General features: G+C 31.4%; 1 protein-coding gene across 2 annotated transcripts in view; it reads right to left on the minus strand.

Moving 5' to 3' along the window:
• The window catches only part of LOC135141732 (uncharacterized), a 155717-nt gene that overhangs the window by 118457 nt on the left and 14051 nt on the right, over positions 1 to 23209 (minus strand). The window contains exon 1 of one of the 2 annotated variants that reach the window (XM_064073110.1): positions 5977 to 6032. The exons of the other annotated variant lie outside the window; for it this stretch is intronic. The gene's annotated coding sequence lies outside the window, so the exon portion shown is untranslated. Of the gene's footprint in view, positions 1 to 5976; positions 6033 to 23209 lie in introns of those variants that run through there. 2 annotated transcript variants of the gene reach the window in all.

Below are 23209 nucleotides of genomic sequence, written 5' to 3' on the forward strand. Positions count from 1 at the left end.
GTGTTTAATGGCGTCTCGTGGTCTACTTTGTTAATATTATATCCAACAAGCATATAATCAATGAAAGAACAATGACAAAAAAATAAAGCTACAAATAAAACAGATTTTTAAACTAACAAAAAGAAAGAAAACGTTGACATAATATAAAAAGGATAATAATATATCTACTAATTTAAGGTCGAACATTTTCCGAGAGTTTAACGTTTATTCAAAAAGTTAACTAAGCCTGAAAATGAGGTGAAAAAGAAATCTATGGATTGAGTATATAAATTGGCCGCTCTGGAGATAACATCTATAGGGTGATTTAAGCCATAATTTGTTCGGTGATGTTGGATAGTAAATATCTCCTTATTTCTGGAATTTAGCCTCGGAACTTTGACATAAAAACGTTGTAGAATCTGAGAACAGTATTGTGAAATACTTTATAGTAAAATTTAATAGCACAGATGTCTTTTTGGTACTGCAGAGAACTCCGACCTTAAATCTATCCGTTCTGTATACTGTAGTTGTTTTTATCAATATCTAGTTTATAAAGCAAAATATTCACAAATTTACTTATAAAACGAGAACTCTTATAATATACTATCGCAGTATTCAATTATTATCGGTAAAACTAACGTTTTGTATAAACGAAACATACAAAATAAATTTGAAAAATCTCTATAATGACGTTTTGTAAATCCACACTGTCTGAACGCCCTTTGGAGTATACTGACCACATGTTCATCACAACAAAGTTTAGAATCAAAGGTTACACCTAGGTCAGATAGAGAATTTACTTTTTTAGGGCAGTTTTCTTTAAATGGTACCGAAATATTACCTTGAGAGTGAAAGTAAGACCTGTACATTTATCAAAATTTTTTTTTAAGTTTTTAAGATAATCATCCCATGTATTTAAGTGGGATGTATAAACTTTCAGCTGACGTTGAAGTTCCCGTTGCGTTTAGAGCCGAAAATTGTCATTTAAAAACTTCGTTGCCAAGTTGCCGTTGATCGTAACTTTGATGTTCAATTTTCACCGTATTTAAAGGGGTTGTAGAAAAAAGTGGAGGATTTAAGTTGATTACTACGAAAATTTACTATTTTAGACATGTTTTAAATTTCTCGTTGCCGAAATAAGTCTACACACAATAAGAAAAAAACGGCAAAATGTAGCCCCGCCCACCCGCCCTGTCTCAATTGAAATGATTTTTTTTATTCGTCGTGAGCCAAGGGGGCGGAGCTTAACTGCAAAATCCTTATTTCTCTACGAGAAATTAAAAACATGTTTTTGAGTATAGTGTTGTTCAAACAATACTACGAGTATGTATGTTGAGAAAAAAATTGAGCCAAAGATTAGGCCCACCCATACCCGCCCCGATCTCAATTCTCAATTGTGTTAAAGTTTTCATTCGTTGTCAGTTCGAAGGGCGGGGCTTAATTGCAAGATCCATATTTGTCATCAAGAATTTACCATTTTAAACATGTTTTAAGTTTCTTGTTCTGAAATGACGGCTACGTATATTAAAAACAAACAAATTATAAGCCCCGCCCACCCTCCCTCTTTCAATTGTAATGATTTTTTTTTAATCGTTGAGAGCCAATGGAGCGGAATTTAACTGCAAAATCCTTACTATTTCTCAACAATAAATTAAGCTGTAAGGCATGTTTTTGACTATAGTGTTATTCACAGAATACTACGTACTTATATTAAGAAAAAAATAAAGCCAAAAATTAAGCCCCATACCTGATGTAAATAGTAATGAAGTTTTCATTCGTTGGCAGACCTAGGGGAGGAGCCAAATTGCAAAATCCATATTTCCTTGAAAAAATGTCCTATTTTAACCATGTTTTAAGTTTCTTGTTGTAAAAAGATGGACATTAATCAAAAAGGGGGCAAAATATAAGCCCCGCCCACCCGCTCTATCTCAATTCTGATGATTTTTGTTTTATTCGTCGTAAGCCGAGGGGCGGAGCTTAATTGTAAAATCCTTATTTTTCTACGAGAAATTAAAAACATGTTTTTGTGTATTGTGTTGTTCAAAGAATATTATGTGGATTAAGAAAAAAATAAAGCCAAAAATTAAGCCCTACCCATACCTGTCCTGATCTAAATATGAAGTAATGAAGTTTTCATTCGTTGGCATACCTACGGGCGAAGCCAAATCGTAAAATCTATATTTCCTTACAAAATTTACCATTTTAAACGTGTGTTAAGTTTCTAAGATAAAAAAAAAATCATCATAACTGAGATGGGGTGGGTGGGTGTGGTTTATATTTTATCTTTTTTGCTTAATGTACATAGTATTCTTTGAACAACACGATACTCAAAAACATGTTTTAATTTCTCGTAGAGAATAATATTTTGCAGTTAAGCTCCGTCTCTTGGTTCACGGCGCATAAAAAAATCATCACAATTGAGACAGGGCGGGTGGGCGGGCTTACATTTTGTCTTTTTGTTTAAATATGTGTAGACTTCTTTTCATAACATGAAACTAAAAATATGTTTAAAATGAAAAATTTATTTTAATTTTATTAGGCTCCGCCCTGTAATTGCAAAATCGATATTTCCTTGCAAAAATGTACCATTTTAACCATGTTTTAAGTTTCTTGTTGTGAAAAGATGGATACGTATATTAAGAAAAACAAGGGTAAAATATAAGCCCCGCCCACCCGCCCTATCTCAATTCTGATGATTTTTTTTATCCGTAGTAAGTCGAGGGGCAGAGCTTAATTGTAAAATACTTCTTTTCCACGTGAAATTACCATGTGAAATATGTTCTTAAAACCAAAAGATAAGCCCCACCCATCCGACTAGACCTCAATCGCGATGAATTTTTCATTTGTTGTCAGACCGAGGGGCGGAGTCTAATTGCATTTATTGGTTGAAAACCCAACTTCAACGGCAACGTAACGGCGAAAGTTAAAAGTTGGTCATTTCGAACGTTACCCCAACGGTGTGTCAACTTCCAACAGCAACGTCAACGGATGATATAAACGACGCATACTTTGCTGCGTATTTATCTTATAAAGGCAACGTCAATGGCGAACAGCAACGTCAGTCGCAAGTTTATAAATCGACCTTTAGTATCGCCAATAGTAAGTAGGAATAGTATTGAAATTGGTTAGAAATGTCATTAATAAATAGAAAGAGAATTGGACCCAAGTGGTTAACTTGTGGAACTCTTGGTGTGACTTCGAATAATTTTGATAGATAGAGGGCTATTGCATAGCGTTTTACCATTTTTGTGTTACTTACTACTACTAACTACAAGTTGGAAAAAGTAGTTGCTTATCCTAAACTACGAACTAGTAGTCAATTTTAGCTGTAATTAATTACTTTTGTAGTTAACTGATGCGATTATTGTTAATAAAAAGTGTGATAGACAGACAGACTACAGTTGTATGGTTCTTTGAGACACATACATAAAACATTATTTTTGACTATACAGAGTGTTTTGTTTTTGAGGCTTAGCACACAATTAATTTATTTTTAAACTTCATTTTTTAAAAGAGAATACCGTACCTATATATTTTTACATAGTATTGCAAATTTACCGGTAAATTATTTTCTTTACCAAATTTACCGGATTATTTTCTTTTTGTTACAAATTACCTTAGGGCATCTAAATCAAATTGATTAGAAATGTCATTAATAAATAATAGAACGAGAATTGGACCAAAGTGGTTACCTTGTGGAACTCCAGATGTGACTTTGAATGATTTTGCAAGACGGTTCTTAATATTATCAGCTTGTGAGTGATTTGAAAGACAAGATGCAATCCAATTTAAAAGATTACCGTTTATACCAAACAAGTTAAGCTTTCTTAATAATATTAGGTGAAATCTGTCAAATGCGTTATCCTAAATCTTTATAAACCGCATCTATTTGTTGATTATGTTCCATGTGCGCATTTAAATAGGAAGAATAGCTAATGACTTAGTGAGTGTACTATGTCTAGGGACAAATCCGTGTTGATTTGGAGACACAGAATTACGAAACATTTAATCAATTCAAAAACTTTACTGATAGTAAATCGGTAATGAGTATATTGGTCTGTATTGTTCGATGTCAGATTTAGCTCCAGATTTGTAAAAAGAAATCACATAGGAGTATTTTTAAATCGTAGGGGCAACTGCTATTTTTAACAAATATAGGAAGATTTGGTAATAAGTTGAGTAAGAGATGGATTACATATTTTAATGAAGTAAGGAAGAATATTGTCAGGACCACCTATGAAGGAACTTTTTAAACTGCTTAGTTTATTAAGTATAAAATTTTCGCTGATTTTCACTTTATCATTATAGAACATTTTTGTTTTTCCTAAAGTGACTTTAGAGATCTTTTAAATATATCAAAAATTCATTCAAACTATGTAATTTGTGTATTTATGGAAATCCAAGATGTAAAAGTTTGCGATTTTAGTTTTTTTATTGTAGTTAAAAAATCAAAGTCTTTTTAATTCGTTCACGTAGTAATTTCAAAACACCATGTCATAAATTGCCTCCAAAGTTCGTCTGCAGTTCGTATTAACAGACATCTGAAATTCTCATCAGTGAATCAGTTTATGCACACCAGAAGATTCTACGTAGCCATAAAACAAGTCAGAACTTTGCGTGCTTTTATGAAAAAAGGCAGGATTAAACACAGATTTGGTTTCAGTTTAAACGAATTATTTGTTTTAAATCAATTCATTATGATCATTGTTTACCTGCACAATCCTGTAGGATTTTTAATTTGACACACCACAATTTAACAAACACGTCAAAATTTATTTTAGTAGAAATAACTGAAACAGCGTTTTACAAATAATTGAAATTAATTTACAACTAGCAGTTTTGTTAATTCCTATAAAACATTGCGCCAGAGGACTAGATAATTTTATATTTTCGTGTAACTAGGATCAGTTACTCGCCTTAGGAAGCACCTCATTAATTATACACTTATTAAGTAAAACGTTGGCCTTGTCCGACGCTTCGCTCGCCCGTAGCGTCATTATCGTATGGATTGTTAATGACGTAAATTATGTGTTTTATTTATTTCTTTGTCGAGCCGCCCCGCTTTTAATTGTCCGCCTCCTTGAAAGTCCGCGTCACCACAAACTAATCCGATTTGGTCGCTTTTTATTAATTAATGAGCAGATCCGGGCTATTCCGGTCGGCTCCGGTCCCTCTGTCTGTTTACGGTACTGCGGATTGCGGCGGTTCGGTGCGGCTTATCATGCAACTCTTGTATAAATTAGGCATAACTAGGTAATTCCCTACGAATCGCCTACAACCCGTCCGGATTTCTATCAGCCTGCAATTGGAAAAACGGAATTCCTAAACGTTGTTTAATTTAATTAGAGAAGAACGCGGCCGTTTAATCGATTAACGGCCCGGATTCCGGACGCTTTTAACGCGCTTAGTCCGAAAAAGCATTAAAGTGCGTTACGACCGCTGGACTTGATCCGGTCCTGTGCACACGACGACTTGGGTAAATATTTTCGTTGCTTTGTCGAAAATAAAAACAATCAATTACGGCAATTAAGCCACTGAGGGAATCGAATAACGAATTTTAACGAAGTTAGGCTCTTGGGAATATAAAACATACTTAATATTAATGATGTCTTGGATGTAAAATCAATAAATATCATGTTTGTGGAGCGTGGTTTAATATAACGTGGTCTTCGTTTAATGAGTGTTTTTTCCTGGGTATATTGAGAATGGGTTCGCGGTCGTTAGGTATGGGTTTTCGATTAGTACATTCTCTAGATATGACTTTATTTGTAATAAACCGGGTGATAAACTGTCAGCAACAACGGCTATTTAACGTCGTAATTGTCGACGGCACGAATACATTGTTTCAAAAGCTTTACTAGCATACGTGGAAAGTCGAAGCTGGATGCAGCTTTTAAAACGAGAACTGCATATTTTTCAATTATGTGCATGCAGAATTTTAGTGCCCAGTTTCACAGTGTAATAAACATCGAAACAAAAAAAGAATAAATTACTTACAGCAAAAATTACAAGCAGTTGTATCTCGCCTAATGTTAAAATGCAACTGAAATATGTCACCGGGTTAAGTTTTTATAATGAGTGTGACGTGGTCATTAATAATATACGTTTGATAAACTTAAAGATAAACAACGCTGTAGGGGAGACTTGACTAACCCAAACAGCTGTTTATTTTGTAAATTTTGCAGCTATGACGCTCTTTAAACAGAACTTTCTTTGCTTGTGCAGCAGCATGAATGTCAGGATGCATGATATGAAAGTTATTTGGTAAAGTTAAGCATTGGAAGGAAGTAGCTGATAAAATAACCGAAGGCGTTTTCAATCAAAAAACTTTGCGTAGAAGTATGACACAACTACTAGTACTAATAATAAATAAAAATATTGCAGGTTTACAAGCATTTGTTTATTCCGAATATTTACGTGTTTTTTATATTAAATTAATATTAACAAATTAAATTACAAAAACATGTTTCAATGATAACCTCTAGTCTATTACGTCATGCGCGTCGACCAGTCCTGAAACTTGTGTAACTTTGTTCCACTACGTGTCCATTTTCCACCATTAATTAAACAATTTATTTCAAAAACGCCACACTACCATTGAACATTAATTTTTAAACACTAATAACCGTAATATTACTTAAAACCGCGTTCCTCTATCACAAAGCATACCACAAATACATCAAAGAGCAATCAATAAGGCCGAACGAGCTTTAAAAATATTATTTCGGGCAATCAAAACTAATTTTTTGCTGGTTACACAGCGACCAAGCGACAATTACACGTGTATCGCCAATGCAGCGAAAGTTTTATGAACAAGCGGAACCGCATAGCGGTTTTCGATCCATCGTCGAAATAACTTTCAAGAAATTTAACAAAGTGACTGGGAAATTGCTGCAATTATTTTAACTTCGAGGGTGGATATTTTAAATTTCTTGTATCAATCACTGTGTTTTGATCGTGGATTTATCTTTCGTTGAAGATTTGTCATCTTTGAAGTTTGTGGTAAGGGTGTAGGGGAATGAAATTGGATATAATGCAGCACCGGAGGAAGTTGTGATTTTTTTTGTAATTGTATCCTCTGCATCAACTAAAGTTCGAGATTCCTTGGAAGTATCGATTTAGTGAGAGTTTTATTTTAAGGTATGTTGTAAAAACTAATGCTAATATTTTGTTTTCGACGCTGACAGGCATGCCATAGTAGAATTCGTGCTTTTGAAAATTTCGAAAGCTTTATCGCTGAAATTTCGTGTGCAAGAAGTTAGTCGCCTAACTTGTTTCTTGCGGCTGTCTTGACGACATTACATCAAATTTTGGTTATCTTATCACGAATTATTTGTAGGCACATTACAACTCCAGCGAGATATGTTCTAGAATCCAGAGGAACGAAATTCTCAAAAGTGTGTGTTTAGATAACCAACTAACAAACTTGTAAGAACTTAGTAACCCACAACAACTGGAAAGATAATATTTATTTTTGTCGGGCTATAATCACCTAAAACACACTTTGTTTAGGTTCCATTCCAAACAAAGTATTTTGAAAGTGTGTAGGATATTTATTCCCTTGGACAGCCCGCAAATGCCATTAACTTTTGATGTCGGCTAAATTTTTTTAGGTCAGCCGTAATGATGATTAATATGCGAGCCTGCTATTACGTACATTAATTCGGAATTTACCGAAAGGTATTTCGAAACCGCCCGCTCCCTCACCCAGGTGATAAAGTAACCCCAAAAAGTGACTAATTAAAAATAAATAAAATGCTTTTAATTAATTCATTCTTGTAGCTGTCTTTCTAGTTTTAGCCTCGCTCATAACCCGACATTTATCCTCATTTACAACCAGGTGACCCTTGTTTCACAAAAATCCGAGCGGTTTTTGTTACTCATTAAGTGTTTTTGGTAGCTTTAGAAATGGTTTGAAAATATTTACTATGAGAACTGAGTTATAGCAAATATTAGACTGTATTCTTCTTAGTTGTTATTTTTGAAAATTAATTATTGCTTAAATACAAACAAGTTATTAAGACAAGTAATAAACAACGAGAAATTCACATAATAGAAGATCATCATTGAAAAAGTTTTCTTGACACAAGCGTTTTTTCTGCTGTATCTCATTTCTGATAAAAAAGTCGGCAATGTTTCCTACGTGACTTACAAAGTTTTGTATAGTGAAAACAGTGGTGAAAATGACGTTTCTAAATTTTCATAAACAATTACTGAAAAGAAAATGATAATAAACTAACTGACAGAACAGTGAAATTCTCAAATCCTCAGAACAACATAATCCTCAAATCCTCACAACAGTGAAATCCTCAATTCCTCAGTACTCCATAATCCTCAAATCCTCAGAACACCAAAATCCTCAGATCCTCGGAACAGCAAAATCCTCAAATTCCCAGAACTTTATAATCCTCAAATCCTCGAATTACACAACAGCAAAATACTCAAATGCTCAGAACAACGAAATCCTCAAATCCTCAGAACACCAAAATTCTCAAATCCTCAGAACAGAGAAATCCTCAAATTCTCAGAACTCCATAATCCTCAAATCGTCAGAACACCATAATCCTCAAATTACACAACAGCAAAATACTCAAATTCTCAGAACTTAATAATCTTCAAATCCTCAGAACAGCGAATTCGTCAAATCCTCAGAACAGTGAAATCATAACACCCTCCGAACTCAATAATCCCCTAATCCTCAGAACACCAAAATCCTCAAATCCTCGGAACAGCAAAATCCTCAAATTCTCAGAACTCCACAATTCTCAAATCGTCAGAACACCATAATCCTCAAATTACACAACAGCAAAATACTCAAATCCTCAAAACACAGAAATCCTCAAATCCTCAGAATACCAAAATTCTCAGAACAGCGAAATCCTGAAATCCTCAGAACACCAAAATTCTCAAATCCTCAGAACAACGGAATCCTCAATTCCTCAGTACTCTATAATCCTCAAATCCTCAGGATATCAAAATCGTCAAATCCTCAGAACAGTGAAATCATAACTTCCTCCGAACTTAATAATCCTCTAATCCTCTGAACAGCGAAATCCTCAATTCTCAGAATTCCATAATCCTCAAATCCTCAGAACACCATAATCCTCAAATTACACAACAGCAAAATACTTAAATCATCAGAACACCGAAATCCTCAAATCCTCTAATTCTCAGAACTCCATAATCTTCAAATCCTCAAAACACCAAAATCCTTAAATCCTCTCCAGATTTCAGGTTTAAAATTTTCAGTTTTTTAATTTTCCAGCTTTTGAATTTTCAATTTTTAGATTTAGCGATTTTTCGATTTGAGTTCCTGGAGATTGCAATTTTTAATTTTTCAATTTTTTGATTTGCAAATTTTTGTTTCGGTTTTTCTTCATTTTTTCAATTATTGGATTTTTCAATGTTTAAATTTCGTGATTTTTCTTTTTTTCAATTCTAATATCTTCAGTTTTTCGCTTCTTTAATTTTCGGATTTGTGTTTTTTCAGTTTTTAACATTCATTGATAATTTTTTTATTTGTTCAATTCTTAGATTTTGCAATTTTTCAATTTAAAATTTCTCGAGTTTTCAGTTTTTAATTTTCCAATTTTTCGATTCCTTAATTTTTGTTTTTGCAATTTCAGTGTTTTCAATTTTTCCTTTCTTCAATTTTACTATATTATAATAATAATAACAGAAATATATAAATCAATTTTAGATTTTTCAATTCTCGATTTTTCAATTTTTCGTTTCTTCAGTTTTTGATTTTTCTACTCTTCATTTTAAATGTGTCTAATAATAATTATAATTTTTAAAATTTGTCACCTTTCCAATTTTACGATTGTAGAATATTTACATTTTTCAATTATTGGATTTAAAACTTTTTCATTTATTCGATTGCTCAATTTTGTTTTTTTTTCAGTTTTTCGAACTTCAGCTTTACAGTTTTTTGATTTTACAATTTTAACGATTCTATAATTTTTCGATTTTACAATTTTTGGGGTTTTCAATTTTTCGACTCGATAAGTTTTTTCTTCTTTTCAATTTTACCATTCATTAATTTTTTTCAATTTTTGAGTTTTTCCATTTTTAGTTTTTCCATGTTTCAAGTTTCTGCTCTTTTTTCTTCGATTTGTAATTTTTTGATTTTCCAGCTTCTTGATTTTTAAAATTTTTTCCATTTTTTAATTTTTTGATTTTTCAATTTTTCGATTTATCAACTTTTCGAATCAGAAAAACGAAGAAATTGCAAAATTGTAAAATTGAAAAATCAAAAATGAAAAAACGAAAATGTATAAAACATGGAAATTAAGGACTTGAAATCTGGAAAAAACTGAAGAAACAAAAATGGATAAATCGGAAGATTAGAATTTGAGAAACTTAAACATCACGCAAAAACCCAAAATCGAGAAACCGAAGTATTATAAAACCAAAATATTGGAAATTAAAGAAATTGGAAAATCGGATGTGTAATTGAGAAATCCAAAAATTGCATTTCAGTTTTGCAATTTAAAATTTGGAAACTCGAGGAATTGAATAATGAAAGATTAAAAATTGTGAATAAACGAAAAATTATGATATAAAACCGAAAAAATGAAAATTAAAAAAACGAAAAATTATGAAAACGAAACATTGAAAATTTTAAAAATTGAAAAAATAAAGAAAAACAAATTGTAAAATCGAAGAAAAAGGAAAAACGAAAGATTTTTCGAAAAATTATAACATTTTTGCAAGGACACGTATATTAATTTGAACAGATGCAGTGTAAATAATAATAGTACTGTATTCCCAAATTTTCGGAGTAGTTTTTGATTTTAATCAATACAATAATTTTGAGTTATCCTGTATAGATGATTCTAAAATCATGAGTGCATTGATAAACCACAATTATTATAGTCATAATATATATTTTAAAATCGCAAAATCGAAAAACTGAAGAAAAGAAAAACTGAAACACTGAAAAACTAAAATTCAAAAAAAAGTTAATTACTCAAAAAAAAACTCGGAAAGAAGAAAAAAACGAATCGAATCGAAAAACTGGAAAATCTATAAATTGTAAAGTCGAAGAGGTATAACACTGAAAAGTCGAAATATTGAAAAATTTTAAAAATACAAAGTAAAAAAAAATTTTTTAAAAATTTTAAAAATCGAAAAAAAATAATTACTTACTCGAAAAATTGGATAGAAGAAAAACGAATCGAATCGAAAAACTGGAAAACCCAAAAATCGTAAAATCGAAAATTATAGAATCCCCAAAATGAAAATCGAAAAACTGTAACATTGAAAGATCGAAAAATTTAAAAATTAAATATTGAGAAACTGAAAAATTAAAAATCGAAATACTGAACAATCGAATAAACGAAAAAGTTGTAAAATCCAATATTTGAAAAACGGAAAAATTCTAAAATAATAAAATTAAAAGCGTGAAAAAATTTAATTATAATTATTAGATATACATATTTAAAATGAAAACTAGAAATTGCAAATCGAAAAATTGAAAAATTTCACACTGAAAGAGAAAGTTAGATAATCAGAAATTGAAAAACCAAAAAATTAAAAAAAATAAACAAAACAAAAAACCGAAACGAAAAACTGCAGATCGAAAAATTGAAGGAATGAAAATTTCAAAAACTAAAAACTGAAAAATTCTAATATCAAAAAATTATAATACCGAAGAAAAAGGAAAAACAAAAAATTGTCATATTAATAGGACACGAATTCAATTTGAGTCGATACATTATTATGCGGTATTACACACCAATAATAGCAGTACTGTATTCCCAAATTTTGGGAGTTGTTCTTGATTCTAGTCACTACATTAAATTGCCTCATTTATTAACTTTTTTTGTGTTACCATGTAGAAATAATTCTACACACTTATAGAATCATACTATTTTGCATTTTTCAAAGAAGCTTTATTCGGCAAAATTTTGATTAGCCTTTAGCATGATTACCATAATTTTAACACGTTTGCAAGATTCAGAGCATTCGGTTTTGCAGTTTCAAACTTAAATTGCAAATTGTTGTAATAAAAATTTGATTTTTTTTTTTTCAAAAATCTGGATGTCTAGTAAAAAAATTGTACACGGATTCATAAACCACGTGTAACTGATTATGTATCTTATTTAATAAAATTGAAATTATATTTACTAATGTAACTTTTGGAGACTTATTGTTGGTGGGGATGTCTTTTCCAAATTTTGGTTAGCGTTTTACCACCATCTATACGATGTATGTATAAACTCTGACAACAATCTGTCCAGTAGTTTCGGAGATTATTTGTCTAACAAAAACTCGGACGGACGGCAGACATACATACATAGAGGCAGACAAACAGAAACGGGAGGCTTATTTTTTCGCACTCTAGCAGTCATGAAACATCGAGAAAACATAAAAGTACTTAGCTTACGTTCAGGGAGTAAAAAATCTAAACCGTTTTTAATACTTATTCCACCACTCATTTTTAGTGCTACTAATAGACCCTCACTTGTGTTTTTAGGCAAAAAGTAACCTCTCACAGCATGAATAGGATGATTTGCTACATCGTTTCACGGTAATTACGTGTTTGCTTTTTGGAAACATTAAAAGAGTTATGAAAATTAATTTACAACGGTTTGTAGCAAAACCTTATGACCCTCATTTCAACGTATAATTAACGCAGTAAGCACAGTTTTCCCCACTTCGACTTAAAATCGTCTAATAAAGGTGACATACAGAGTCCCGATACCGCTGTGTAACGAGTCGCCAACCAGCATTAAAATCGACCGCCCTCCCCAAAATTTCGATTGCAGCCTGCACAATTCCGGCCAACAATTATTATTCTGTTTGTGATGGAATCGTGAAATTACTTTTGCAAATGGTCGTTTTCGTTGTCGATGCGGCGCATAAATCATGGAACACATAACAAGAGAGAGAAAAAGGGGCCGGGAAAAAATTATGAGTAATATTGTGTCTAAGTTCGACGCTGCGCGAGATGTGTGTAAATATGTTTTACGAGTTACTTTTTTCTTTTGTTGCGGGAGGATCAGGTGCGTGGGCGGCTGGGGAAGGGTGAGGTTAGATGGGTCTCGACGAAAGACCGGCAGGCATAATCCACAGGAGACAAAGCGGTTCTTATCTCTGTTGTCTATCGGTTCGGACGGATATCCTCCGGTCGAGTCAATCCGCATCCCAAACAGTCAAGATAAGTGTGGCCGGTCTTCGCGGACAGAATATTTAATTTACAACGAGTACATCGTCATTAGGAACAACCCAATTAGGGTTTAGACGGGGGAAAAACTTCGGTCGAAGTGGATTGTCGCAGCGGGAGCGGAATGGTAAAAAATGGGACGTGGGTTTAAAGCGGGAAATCCTGGAGCTGTGGTGGTAATAAGATGTTCTATGCAAAATCTTAAAGGGTTGCTACGGTCGGTATAGCTGAGGGAGCAGGAGATGATGCGAACAAAAAAGTGCTCGAAGGAGTTTAGGCAGTAGTTCCCTCGATCTCTCAAGCGTTACTAATACCTCGTACATGTTGTGGTTCCGTGTTTTTATTGTTTGTTTTAATTAATCAAAAGCGCAGTTGCGGGTTTCTTTATGCATAGACTAAATTTATAGGTTTGGGACTCAATTTCAAGCCGAGAACTGAACACCAGTCGGATTATTTGACCTAGCATCTAAATAGGAGTCATAGATTTGAATCAATGGAATAACTTGCAGTTGGACACAAACAACGAAAGCGACACTTGGACAAAGACGGGAGTCTGACTTTTTCGTATTCTACAAACTGTGGATTGTCGAGAAAATATTAAAGTGGATATGATCCTATTTACACTAGGTATTCATGTAAGGGAAAGCTGAAGAATAAAGCGTGTGGGGACAAAAACAGTTGCTTGTCTGTCTGTCTGTCTGTCTGCCGTCTGTCCGGATTTTTATTAGACAGACAATAATCTTCGAAACTACTGCACCGATTGTTTTGTATGCATATTAGAAATATCATCCAGATAGCAAAACGCTATCAAAATCTGGCTAATCTATTATTCCCTCCCAAAAAATTGATGACGACATTACAAAATTTTGCCGAATATAACCTCTACGAATATTTGTAAAATATTGTGACTTTACATATACTCATAGTTTTTAGAATTATTTATACAGGGTGACTTAAAAGAATTAATGATTGAGGCAGTTTATTGTGCTGATTAAAGAACAACTCATTTCATAATCCCGAAAATTTGCGAATACAGTCCTGTTACTATTGGTATTACACTGCTTCTATCTAAAATGATATACGTGTCCTTGCAAAACTGTTGACCACGTCGTCAAAAAATTTTGTAATGGAAACACTTATAAGGGTTATTATGAAAAAATAAAATTCGCAAAAACCAATCTTATAATTTTTCGTTATTCATTTTCTTTAATTTTTCAATTTATCGACTTCCAAATTTTTCATTTTTGCAATTTTTCGATATTATAATTTTTCATTTGTTAAGTATTCGTTTCCTCAATGTTTGAAGTTTTTGATTTTTATTTTTAATTTTTCCGATTTTTATGTTCGTCTTCTCGATTTTTTATCACAAATTTTCGTTTTTTCATTTCTCTTATTTTTTCAATGTTTCTTTCGATTTTATAATTTTTCGTTTACTCAATTCTTCAAATTCCTAATCTTTGATTTTTCGATTTCTCGATTTTCCAATTTTTTCATTTTTCCATTTGCAATTTTTGGCCTTCCCAGTTATCCAATTATCCAATTTTTCAATTTGTTTAATTTTTAAGATTTCGATTTTACTATATTCAATTCAATTTTTAACCTTTCGATTTTTCAATTTTTCGTTTCAATTTCTTTATTTCCAATTTTTAGATTTTTCTAAGTTTTCATTTTATATTTTTTCGTTTTTTATTTCTGATTTTTCAGTTTTAAAATGCGAAGAAATAGGTCTCTCGTTTCCGTCTGTCTGTCCGTTTGTCCGTCTGTCGGTCTGTCTGCCGTCGAGGATTTTTATTAGACAGATAATCTCGGAAAGTACTGGACCGACTGTTCTGAAATTTTGTATTTATATTAGGAATATTATGTAGATGGTACAACGCTAACCAAAATTTATCTAATCATCCCCACCACTGATGCGATGACGTCACTTCAAAATTGTACATATCAAGTAGGTTTTAAATTGTGTAAAATAACATAGTCCTAAACATGTAGTTTATGACTCCGAATAGTTTTTACTCGAAACGTCCAAATTTTTGGACAAAAAATCAAAATTATAAAATAACATTTTCCAATTTAATTTTGAATCTGCTACACCGAATGCTTTGAAATCTTGCAGATGTTTTAAGGTTATAAAGTGCATAATAAATTTTTAGTCAAAATATATTTGCTAAATCCTATCTAAAATGTACAAAATATGATGAGTCTGTACTTGTGATTTATGATTCCATTAATATTTTTTGGATTTGTGTATACAGGGTGACTCAAAAAATATATAATTGTATTTCAGGAGCGAGGGAAACTTTCGACCAATTTTTTTTAGTTGTAAAAGTTAAAAAATCGGAAAAAATCGAAAAACTATAATTACGAAAAATCGAAAAATCACAAATTGAAAAACTGAAACACCGGAAAACTAAAAATCGAGAAACTTAAAATTCTAAAAAAACTAATTACTTTAAAAAAATGGAAAGAAGAAAAAACGAATCGAATCGAAAAACTGGAAAACCTAAACAGAGAAAAAATGGAAAATTATGGAATTGTCAAAATTGTAAAATCGAAAAATTGCAAATCGAAACTGTTTAGAAATCGAAAAAAATTATTACACGAAAAATTGGAAAGAAGAAAAAACGAATTGAATCGAAAAACTGGTAAACCCAAAAATTGTTAAAGCAAAAAGTTATACAATCGTCAAAATTGTAAAAATCGAAAAACTGTAAGAGTGAAAGATGGAAAAATTGAAAAATTGAATATAGAGAAACTGAAAAATTAAACATCGAAAAATTGAAAAATGGAATAATTGAAAAAGTCCAATAATTGACAAATGGAAAAATTCTAAAATCGTAAAATTGAAAACGTGAAAATTTTTCCATTTTACACTTTTCCGTTTTTCATTTTTGATTTTTCAGTTTTAAAATTTTGAAATTTTTCCTTTTGAAAAGTTGAAATATCAAAAAATTGAAAGTCGAAAAAAATTGAAAAATCGAAAAACTGAAAATACGACAAATTGCGAAATCAAAAAGTGGAGTATCGAAAAATCGCAAATCGAAAAACTAAAGAAACGAAAGGTTGAAACATTGAAAAACTAAAAGTCGAGAGACTTATAAATCGAAAAAAATTAATTACTTAAAAAAATGTAAAGAAGAAAAAACCAATCGAATCGAAAAACTGGAAAATACAAAAACTGTAAAATTGAAAAATCATAGAATCGTCAAAATTAAAAATTCGAAAAACTGAAAAATGAGAAATTGCGAAATCGAAAAGTGGAAAATCGAAAAATCGCAAATAAGAAACTTGAAAATAAAAAAAAAACTCGAAAAATTGGAAAGAAAACCGAAAAATCGAATAAATGAAAAATTTTAAAATCCTAAAATTAAGAACGCGAAAAATTTTGTTATATGTAATTTATAATTAGATAGTAAAATTGACAACTGAAAAATTGCAAATCGCAAAATTGAAGGAATGAAAAATTGAAAAATCTAAAAATTGAAAAATTAAAAAATTAAAAATGAAAAACTGAAAACTGGTGAAATAGCAAATCGAAACATTGCAAAATCTATAAATTGAAATGTCCAAAAGTTGGAGAACCGGAAGACTTAAAAATTTTAACACGGCAACAAAGTACCACATGACCGACTCTACGCCAATCAGATGTCGTTAAACACCTCGTTAAATGCGTGATTAACTTGATAATAAATAAAATATTCAATAAGAGATGCATATCGTAAAAAATTAAAAAAGCAAATCGAAAAATTGAAGAACGAAAAATCGAATAATTTTTTTTTTTAATTTTATTTAAATGAAAATTACAGAGTGCAGGATATATAATTCGAAATTGAAAAAAAAAATAAATTGGAACATTGAAAAATCGAAAAATTGTGAAAAAAGAAAATAAAAAGCCAAATTGAAAAATTAGAAATGAGAACTCTTCAAAAAATTGAGCAATCGATAAATTGAAAAATAGAAGAAAAATTGTAGAAACGAAGAACTGAAAAATTGTAATTGGGCCTCAGTGCCTGTTGGGGGACGTAATTAATAAAATAAAATAAAAAAAAATAAATAAATAAAATTCCAAAAATGAAACATCGAAAAACTAAGATGTCGAAAAAATAAAATCTTGGGGAATCGAAAAATCGTAAAATCGAGAAATGGAAATTAAAAAAAAACGAATGTCGAAAATAGGTAATTCAAAAAACGGAAAATCAAAAATGACGGAATTTCGAAAATTGAAAATTTGAAAAATCCAAGAGCCCAGGAAATCGAAAAATCGAGAAAATCAGAAATCGTAACTTCAAAAAAATCAAGAAACAAATCGAAAATCGAAAAACCGAAGAATCAAAGGTTCGAAAATCGAAAAGTTTAAAATCGAAAAATCAAACAGTCGAAAAATCTAAAATCCGTAAAATCGAGAAGTGGAAATTAAAAAACTTTGAATATCGAAAATGGAAAATTCGAAAATTTGAAAAAACCTATGAAGAGCCTAAAAGAATCGAAAAACCGAGAAACTCAGAAATCGAAACACCGAGAAATCGTAACTTCAAAAGATCAAGAAATCGGAAAGTCGAGAAATCGAAAACCGAAAAATCTAAAATTAAAATATAAAAAAATTGAAAAATTGGAAAATCGAAAAATTAAAAAATCGAAACGTAAAAATATTGAAAAGCTTAAATACTGAAGAATCTAAAACTGAAAAAACGAAAATTCGAAAAAACAAAACTCGTAAGACTGAAAATTCGAGTATCGAAATTCGGACCCTCGTGAAATCAAAAAGTCGAAAAGTAAAATGTGTCGTTGAAAAACTGCAAATCGAAAAGTCAAAATTTGAAAATTCTAACATCGAAAAATTAAAAAGGAAAAAACTGAGAAGTCTAGAAACTGAAAATGCAAAAAATTAAAAATCGACAAGTTGAAGACTTGAAAAACTGAAAATAGAAATATCGTAAAAGAAAAAACTTGAAGATGTAAAAATCGAAAATCGAAAAACTGATAATCCAAATACAGAAAAAATGGAATATCGAAAGTCGAAAAATCAAAAACTCGGAAAATCCAAAAATCAAAAAATCGAGAAATGGAAGTTAAAAAAAAATCGATATGGAAAATCGAACATTCGAAAAAGGGAATGATCAAAAACACAGAATTTTGAAAATTGAGAATTTTAAAAATTTAAGAGCCTAAAAAATGAAAAAACAGAAAATCAGAAATCGAAACTTCAAAAGGTCGAGAAATCGACAAACCCAAAAATCTAAAATTAAAATATAAAAATTGGTAAATCTAGAAATGGAAAATTTGAAAAATCGAGAAATCGAAAAATTTTAAGCACTGAAAAACCGAGAAGTCGAGAAATGGAAAATTCGCAAAATCGAAGAATTTTAAAATGCCAAAACTGAAATATAAAAAAATTGTTAAATCAAAAAACTGAAAAATCGAAACATCAAAAAGTTGGAAAATCCAAACATCGAACAACTGGAAAATTGAAACATCTAAAAATTGATAAGTCGAGAAGCCGAAGAATTGAAAAATCGAGAAATCGAGATGAGCCAAATCGAAAAATTAATCGAAACTTCAAAATCTCGACAAATCAAGAAATTGAAGAATTTAATTTATTGAAGAAATCGAAAACTCTAAAATTTAAGAAATCAAAAATTGAAGAATCAAATACATACTGTAAAACTGAAGAAGCAAAAAAAATGAAAAATGGAAAAATTGCAAATCGAAAAATTGGAGAAACGAAAAATTGATAAATTTGAAATTGAAGAAACAAAAAATTATAAAATCGTAACATTGAAAAAAAATAAAGAAAATAAAAACCAAAACCAAAAATTGCAAATCGAAAATATGAAGAAATCAAAGAATCGAAAAATTGCTAAATTTAAAAATTAAAGATACAAAAATTGAGAAAAAAATTATAATATACAAACATTGAAAAATCGAATAATTGAAAAAATAAACGAAATAAAAAACCGAAACGAAAAATTCCAAACCGAAAATTGAAAACTTGAGGAACTAAAATGGAAAAATTGTAAAGTCCAAAAATTGGAAAATTCAAAAGTTCGAAAATTGAAAAACTGAAAATGTAGGCTTGAAAACTCAAAAAATTGCAGATCGAAAAACTGAATAAACAATAAAAAAATTAAAAATTGAAGAATTCAAGTCAAACAAGCTGCGGGAGGGTTATTTACGCTAAAAAATATACCTAATTATTCAAAAAAGCGATATTTATTAGTTATTAGAAATAATCTTCGACTAATTTTTTTTTATTATGAGAAACAGAACGTATGAAGTTGATAATCATTTAGAGGAAAGGTGGGAAAAGACAAACAAATTTTTTTCACCACAACACAAGTGTAAGTAGTTATCAACAAGATTTACTCCCCAGTTATGACTGTGACAATGTGTAGTCTGCCATTTAAGATGCGAATTAATTTCACCACCTCATTATCTAAAATCTATACTTTGGCCTGCGGATCGTAGCAGGATGTGATTTACGCCCGGATAAATCTGTTTTGGATTTTTAATAACCCGTAATTTGTCGTGGTTGTTTTTTCAGCAGTAAACCGCGACTAAATTTCCGTATTTACGATTGTGTTTGCATTCCTTCGTTGGTAATTTTAGCGCGGCGCTGTCTTCCTCTACACACTCCCTCTGGTCTCGCGTCCAACTTTCCGTAAACATATCTCTCAGCGTGACAGATAACTAACGACACTTTGTGCTTTTTAATTTTTCCTTTTGTCATCGTCGATGGCCGCTGCCAGATTTCAGCGGTGTCGTTAAAATTCCCTTCATTGTTGCGCTGCTGTGTCACCGTCCATAAATCGACCATGGCGATGTCGTCGCATTCGATCGTCCTAAAATGGGCCACGACCGAATTAAATGCAATATAAACACGTTATTAGCGTAGGACGTTGAAGGGGTTTAGAGGTCTTACTTAAAAATCTACACAGCGATATATCTCGCCGGAGTAATCTTTTAATTCACTTAAGTGAATGCAAATGTCTCGTGGTCTTGTCGAAACGATTTACAGTGGAACATTTTTGGCAGCTGCTGGCTTCCTGACAACCTCCGTTTGTTATTTCGCCGTTTTTTCCTTCTTGTTCCATCCATTTTTTAGAGCTTATAATACGGAAATACGTCTTGCGGATGTTGCGGTTCTCTGCATTATTTATCCCATAATATCCGTAAGTACTCGGTTCTGAATCAATCAGTCACAGACCTGGCGACATTCGACATGTATCGTGGTGGCTCGTGCACAGAACATGAACTAAACTGTGCACAGGAACTGCAATAAAATCGCTTCCGAAGGGTATAAACCGTTTTCTTAAACCGAGAGATGCCATTCAATAGATTTCGACAAGTTTTCGAAGTTATGAATGCATGGTTTCTGCACGTACATACTGAACAAGCACGTCGTGGATTTCAGAAATGGTTGTTCCAGGAAGCAGGAGACACTGCTTCCCGTTCGCTTGAAATTTTAAATTTTTTGTGAAATCCATATTTCAGTAATATCTCGCATATTTTTCCTTGACGTTGTGGTGACTCGTCGGTCCTAACGACAGAATATTGATAAGGCTATGTGTATTGTTGTATTGTACGACTTTAAACACTAATTAACAAATCCAAGACGGAGTTACGATTTTTCGTTTCATGTTTATGTAACAAGTGTAAATCGAGTGACTGCTCAAGTTCTAAAATTAACTTTTATTTTATTTTGACAAACACAAAATAGCGTCATTGCGCTGTTTTCATTACGTATATTTAAACTTGTTAAATTTCCACAATTTCCTTTTTTGTTTTTATGGCTCTGGACCTAGGACCATTATACTCTTATAGCCGTGTTAGATAATAGAAACGGTGGTATTTTATGATCACACATCAAATTTTCAAAACAGTTTTAATTAAACTGAAATCATATGTGGTGGTACGTAAATAAAAGAGGTTTTATTAGTTCAAATCGAAGCAATTTCAATAATTACCAAAAGCTTTCACAAATAAAATGTTTCTATGAAATTTAGAGGATTCGATTATAACAAGCAATAATTTGATTTAATATGTGTACTGATTTACCGGTAGTAATCAACATATTCTAAATGACTTGTTTGTTAAACTAATGTAAATAATTTATTTTTCCATGACCTTTAATCAGGTGACACTGACTTATCGTTTTAGGTACAAAAGGTGTCATTTTATAAGATTTTTTTCCAGCCTAAAAATAATTTTGTGTATGTAATACAGTAAAATCTAATTCCTTAATTTTTTACTTCCCGATGGTATGCTAAGGAAGTACCGTAGACGAAATAGTCTCCCATTTCCGTCTGTCTGTCTGTCTGTCTAGTGTCTATATCTATTTTTATTATACAAGTAATTTCTAGATTTCCCAATTTGTTGGTATTTCAGTTTTGGGATTTTTCAATATTTCGGTTCTTCAATTTTTCAGTTAGATTTTTCCAGTTTCTACTTTCTCAATTTTCCGGTTTTTTATATTTAGATTTTTTTAATTCCTCGATTTTGTTTTTTTCCAGTTTTTCGAATTTTTAAATTTTAGATTTTTGAATTTCAATTTGTCGATCTTTTCGTTTTAAAGTTGCCGGTTTTTCAACTTTTCGGTTTTAGATTTTTCGATTTTTGTTTTTTTTTTTTAATTTATTAATTAAAAGATATACAAGAAGCTTAAGTGGGATTTATAAACTTGCTGTTGACGTTGAAATTCCCGCTGCAGTTGCTGTTCCCGCTGACGTTGCTTTAGACCTGAAAATTGTCATTTATAAACTCCGTTCCCAAGTTGCCGTTGATAGTAACTGTGATGTTCAACTTATGCCGTATTTAAAGGAGTTGTAAAAGAAAAGCGAAGGATTTAAGTTGATTACTAAAAACTTTACCATTTTAGACATGTTTTAAGTTTCTTGTTGTCGAAATAAGTCTACACATAATAAGAAAAAAAGGCAAAATGTAGTATTAGGCTCCGCTCCATAATTGCAAAATCCATATTTACTTGCAAAAATGTACCATTTTAACCATGTTTTCAGTTTCTTGTTGTGAAAAGATGGCTATGTGTGTTAAGAAAAAAAAAGCAAATTATAAGCCCCGCCCACCCGCCCTGTCTCAATTGTGATGATTTTTTTATTCGTCGTGAGCCAAGGGGCGGAGTTTAACTGTAAAATCCATTATTTCTCTACGAGAAATTAAAAACATTTTTTTGAGTATCGTGTTTTTCAACGAATACAATGTATTTAAAAAAAAATAAAGCCAAAGGTTAGGCCCCACCCATACCTGCCCCGATTTAAATTCTCAATTATGATGATTTTTTTTTAATCGTCGAGAGCTAAAGTAGAGGAATTTAAATGCAAAATTCTTAGTATTTTTCTATAAGAAATTACCATGTAAGACATTTTTTTGATTATCGTATTTTTCACAGAATACTTTGTATATTAAGAAAAAATTAAAGCCCAAGATTAAGCCTCACCCATGCCTGCCCTGATCTAAACAGTAATGAAGTTTTCATTCGTTGGTAGACCTAGGGACGGAGCCTAATAGCAGAATCCATATTTCTTTACGAAAATGTACAATTTTAAACGTGTTTTAGGTTTATAAGAATAAAAAAATCATCAGAATTGAGATGGGGTGGGTGGGCGGGGTTTATATTTTTCCTTTTTTTCTCTTAATATACATAGTATTCTTTGAACAACACGATACTCAAAAACATGCTTTTAATTTCTTGTAAAAAAATAAGTATTTTGCAGTTAAGCTCCGTCCATTTGGTTCACAGCGAATAAAAAAATCATCATAATCGAGATAGGGCGGGTGGGAGGGCTTACATTTTGCCTTGTTGTTTTAATATATGCAGACTCCTTGTCACAACATAAAACTTAAAACATGTTTAAAATGGAAAATTTGTATGAGGAAATATCGATTTTGCAATTGGGCTCCAACCCATAATTGCAAAATCCATATTTCCTTCCAAAAACCATTTTAACCATCTTTTAAGTTTCTTGTTATGAAATGATGGCTATGTATATTAAGAAAAAAAGGCAAAATATAAGCCCCGCCCACCCACCCTATCTCAATTTTGATGAT

This window comes from Zophobas morio, unplaced genomic scaffold (assembly GCF_036711695.1).
Source record: "Zophobas morio isolate AGI-343-1 ecotype UQ-CSIRO unplaced genomic scaffold, CSIRO_AGI_Zmor_V1 ptg000004l, whole genome shotgun sequence".
In the NCBI taxonomy this organism is placed as follows: domain Eukaryota; kingdom Metazoa; phylum Arthropoda; class Insecta; order Coleoptera; family Tenebrionidae; genus Zophobas; species Zophobas morio.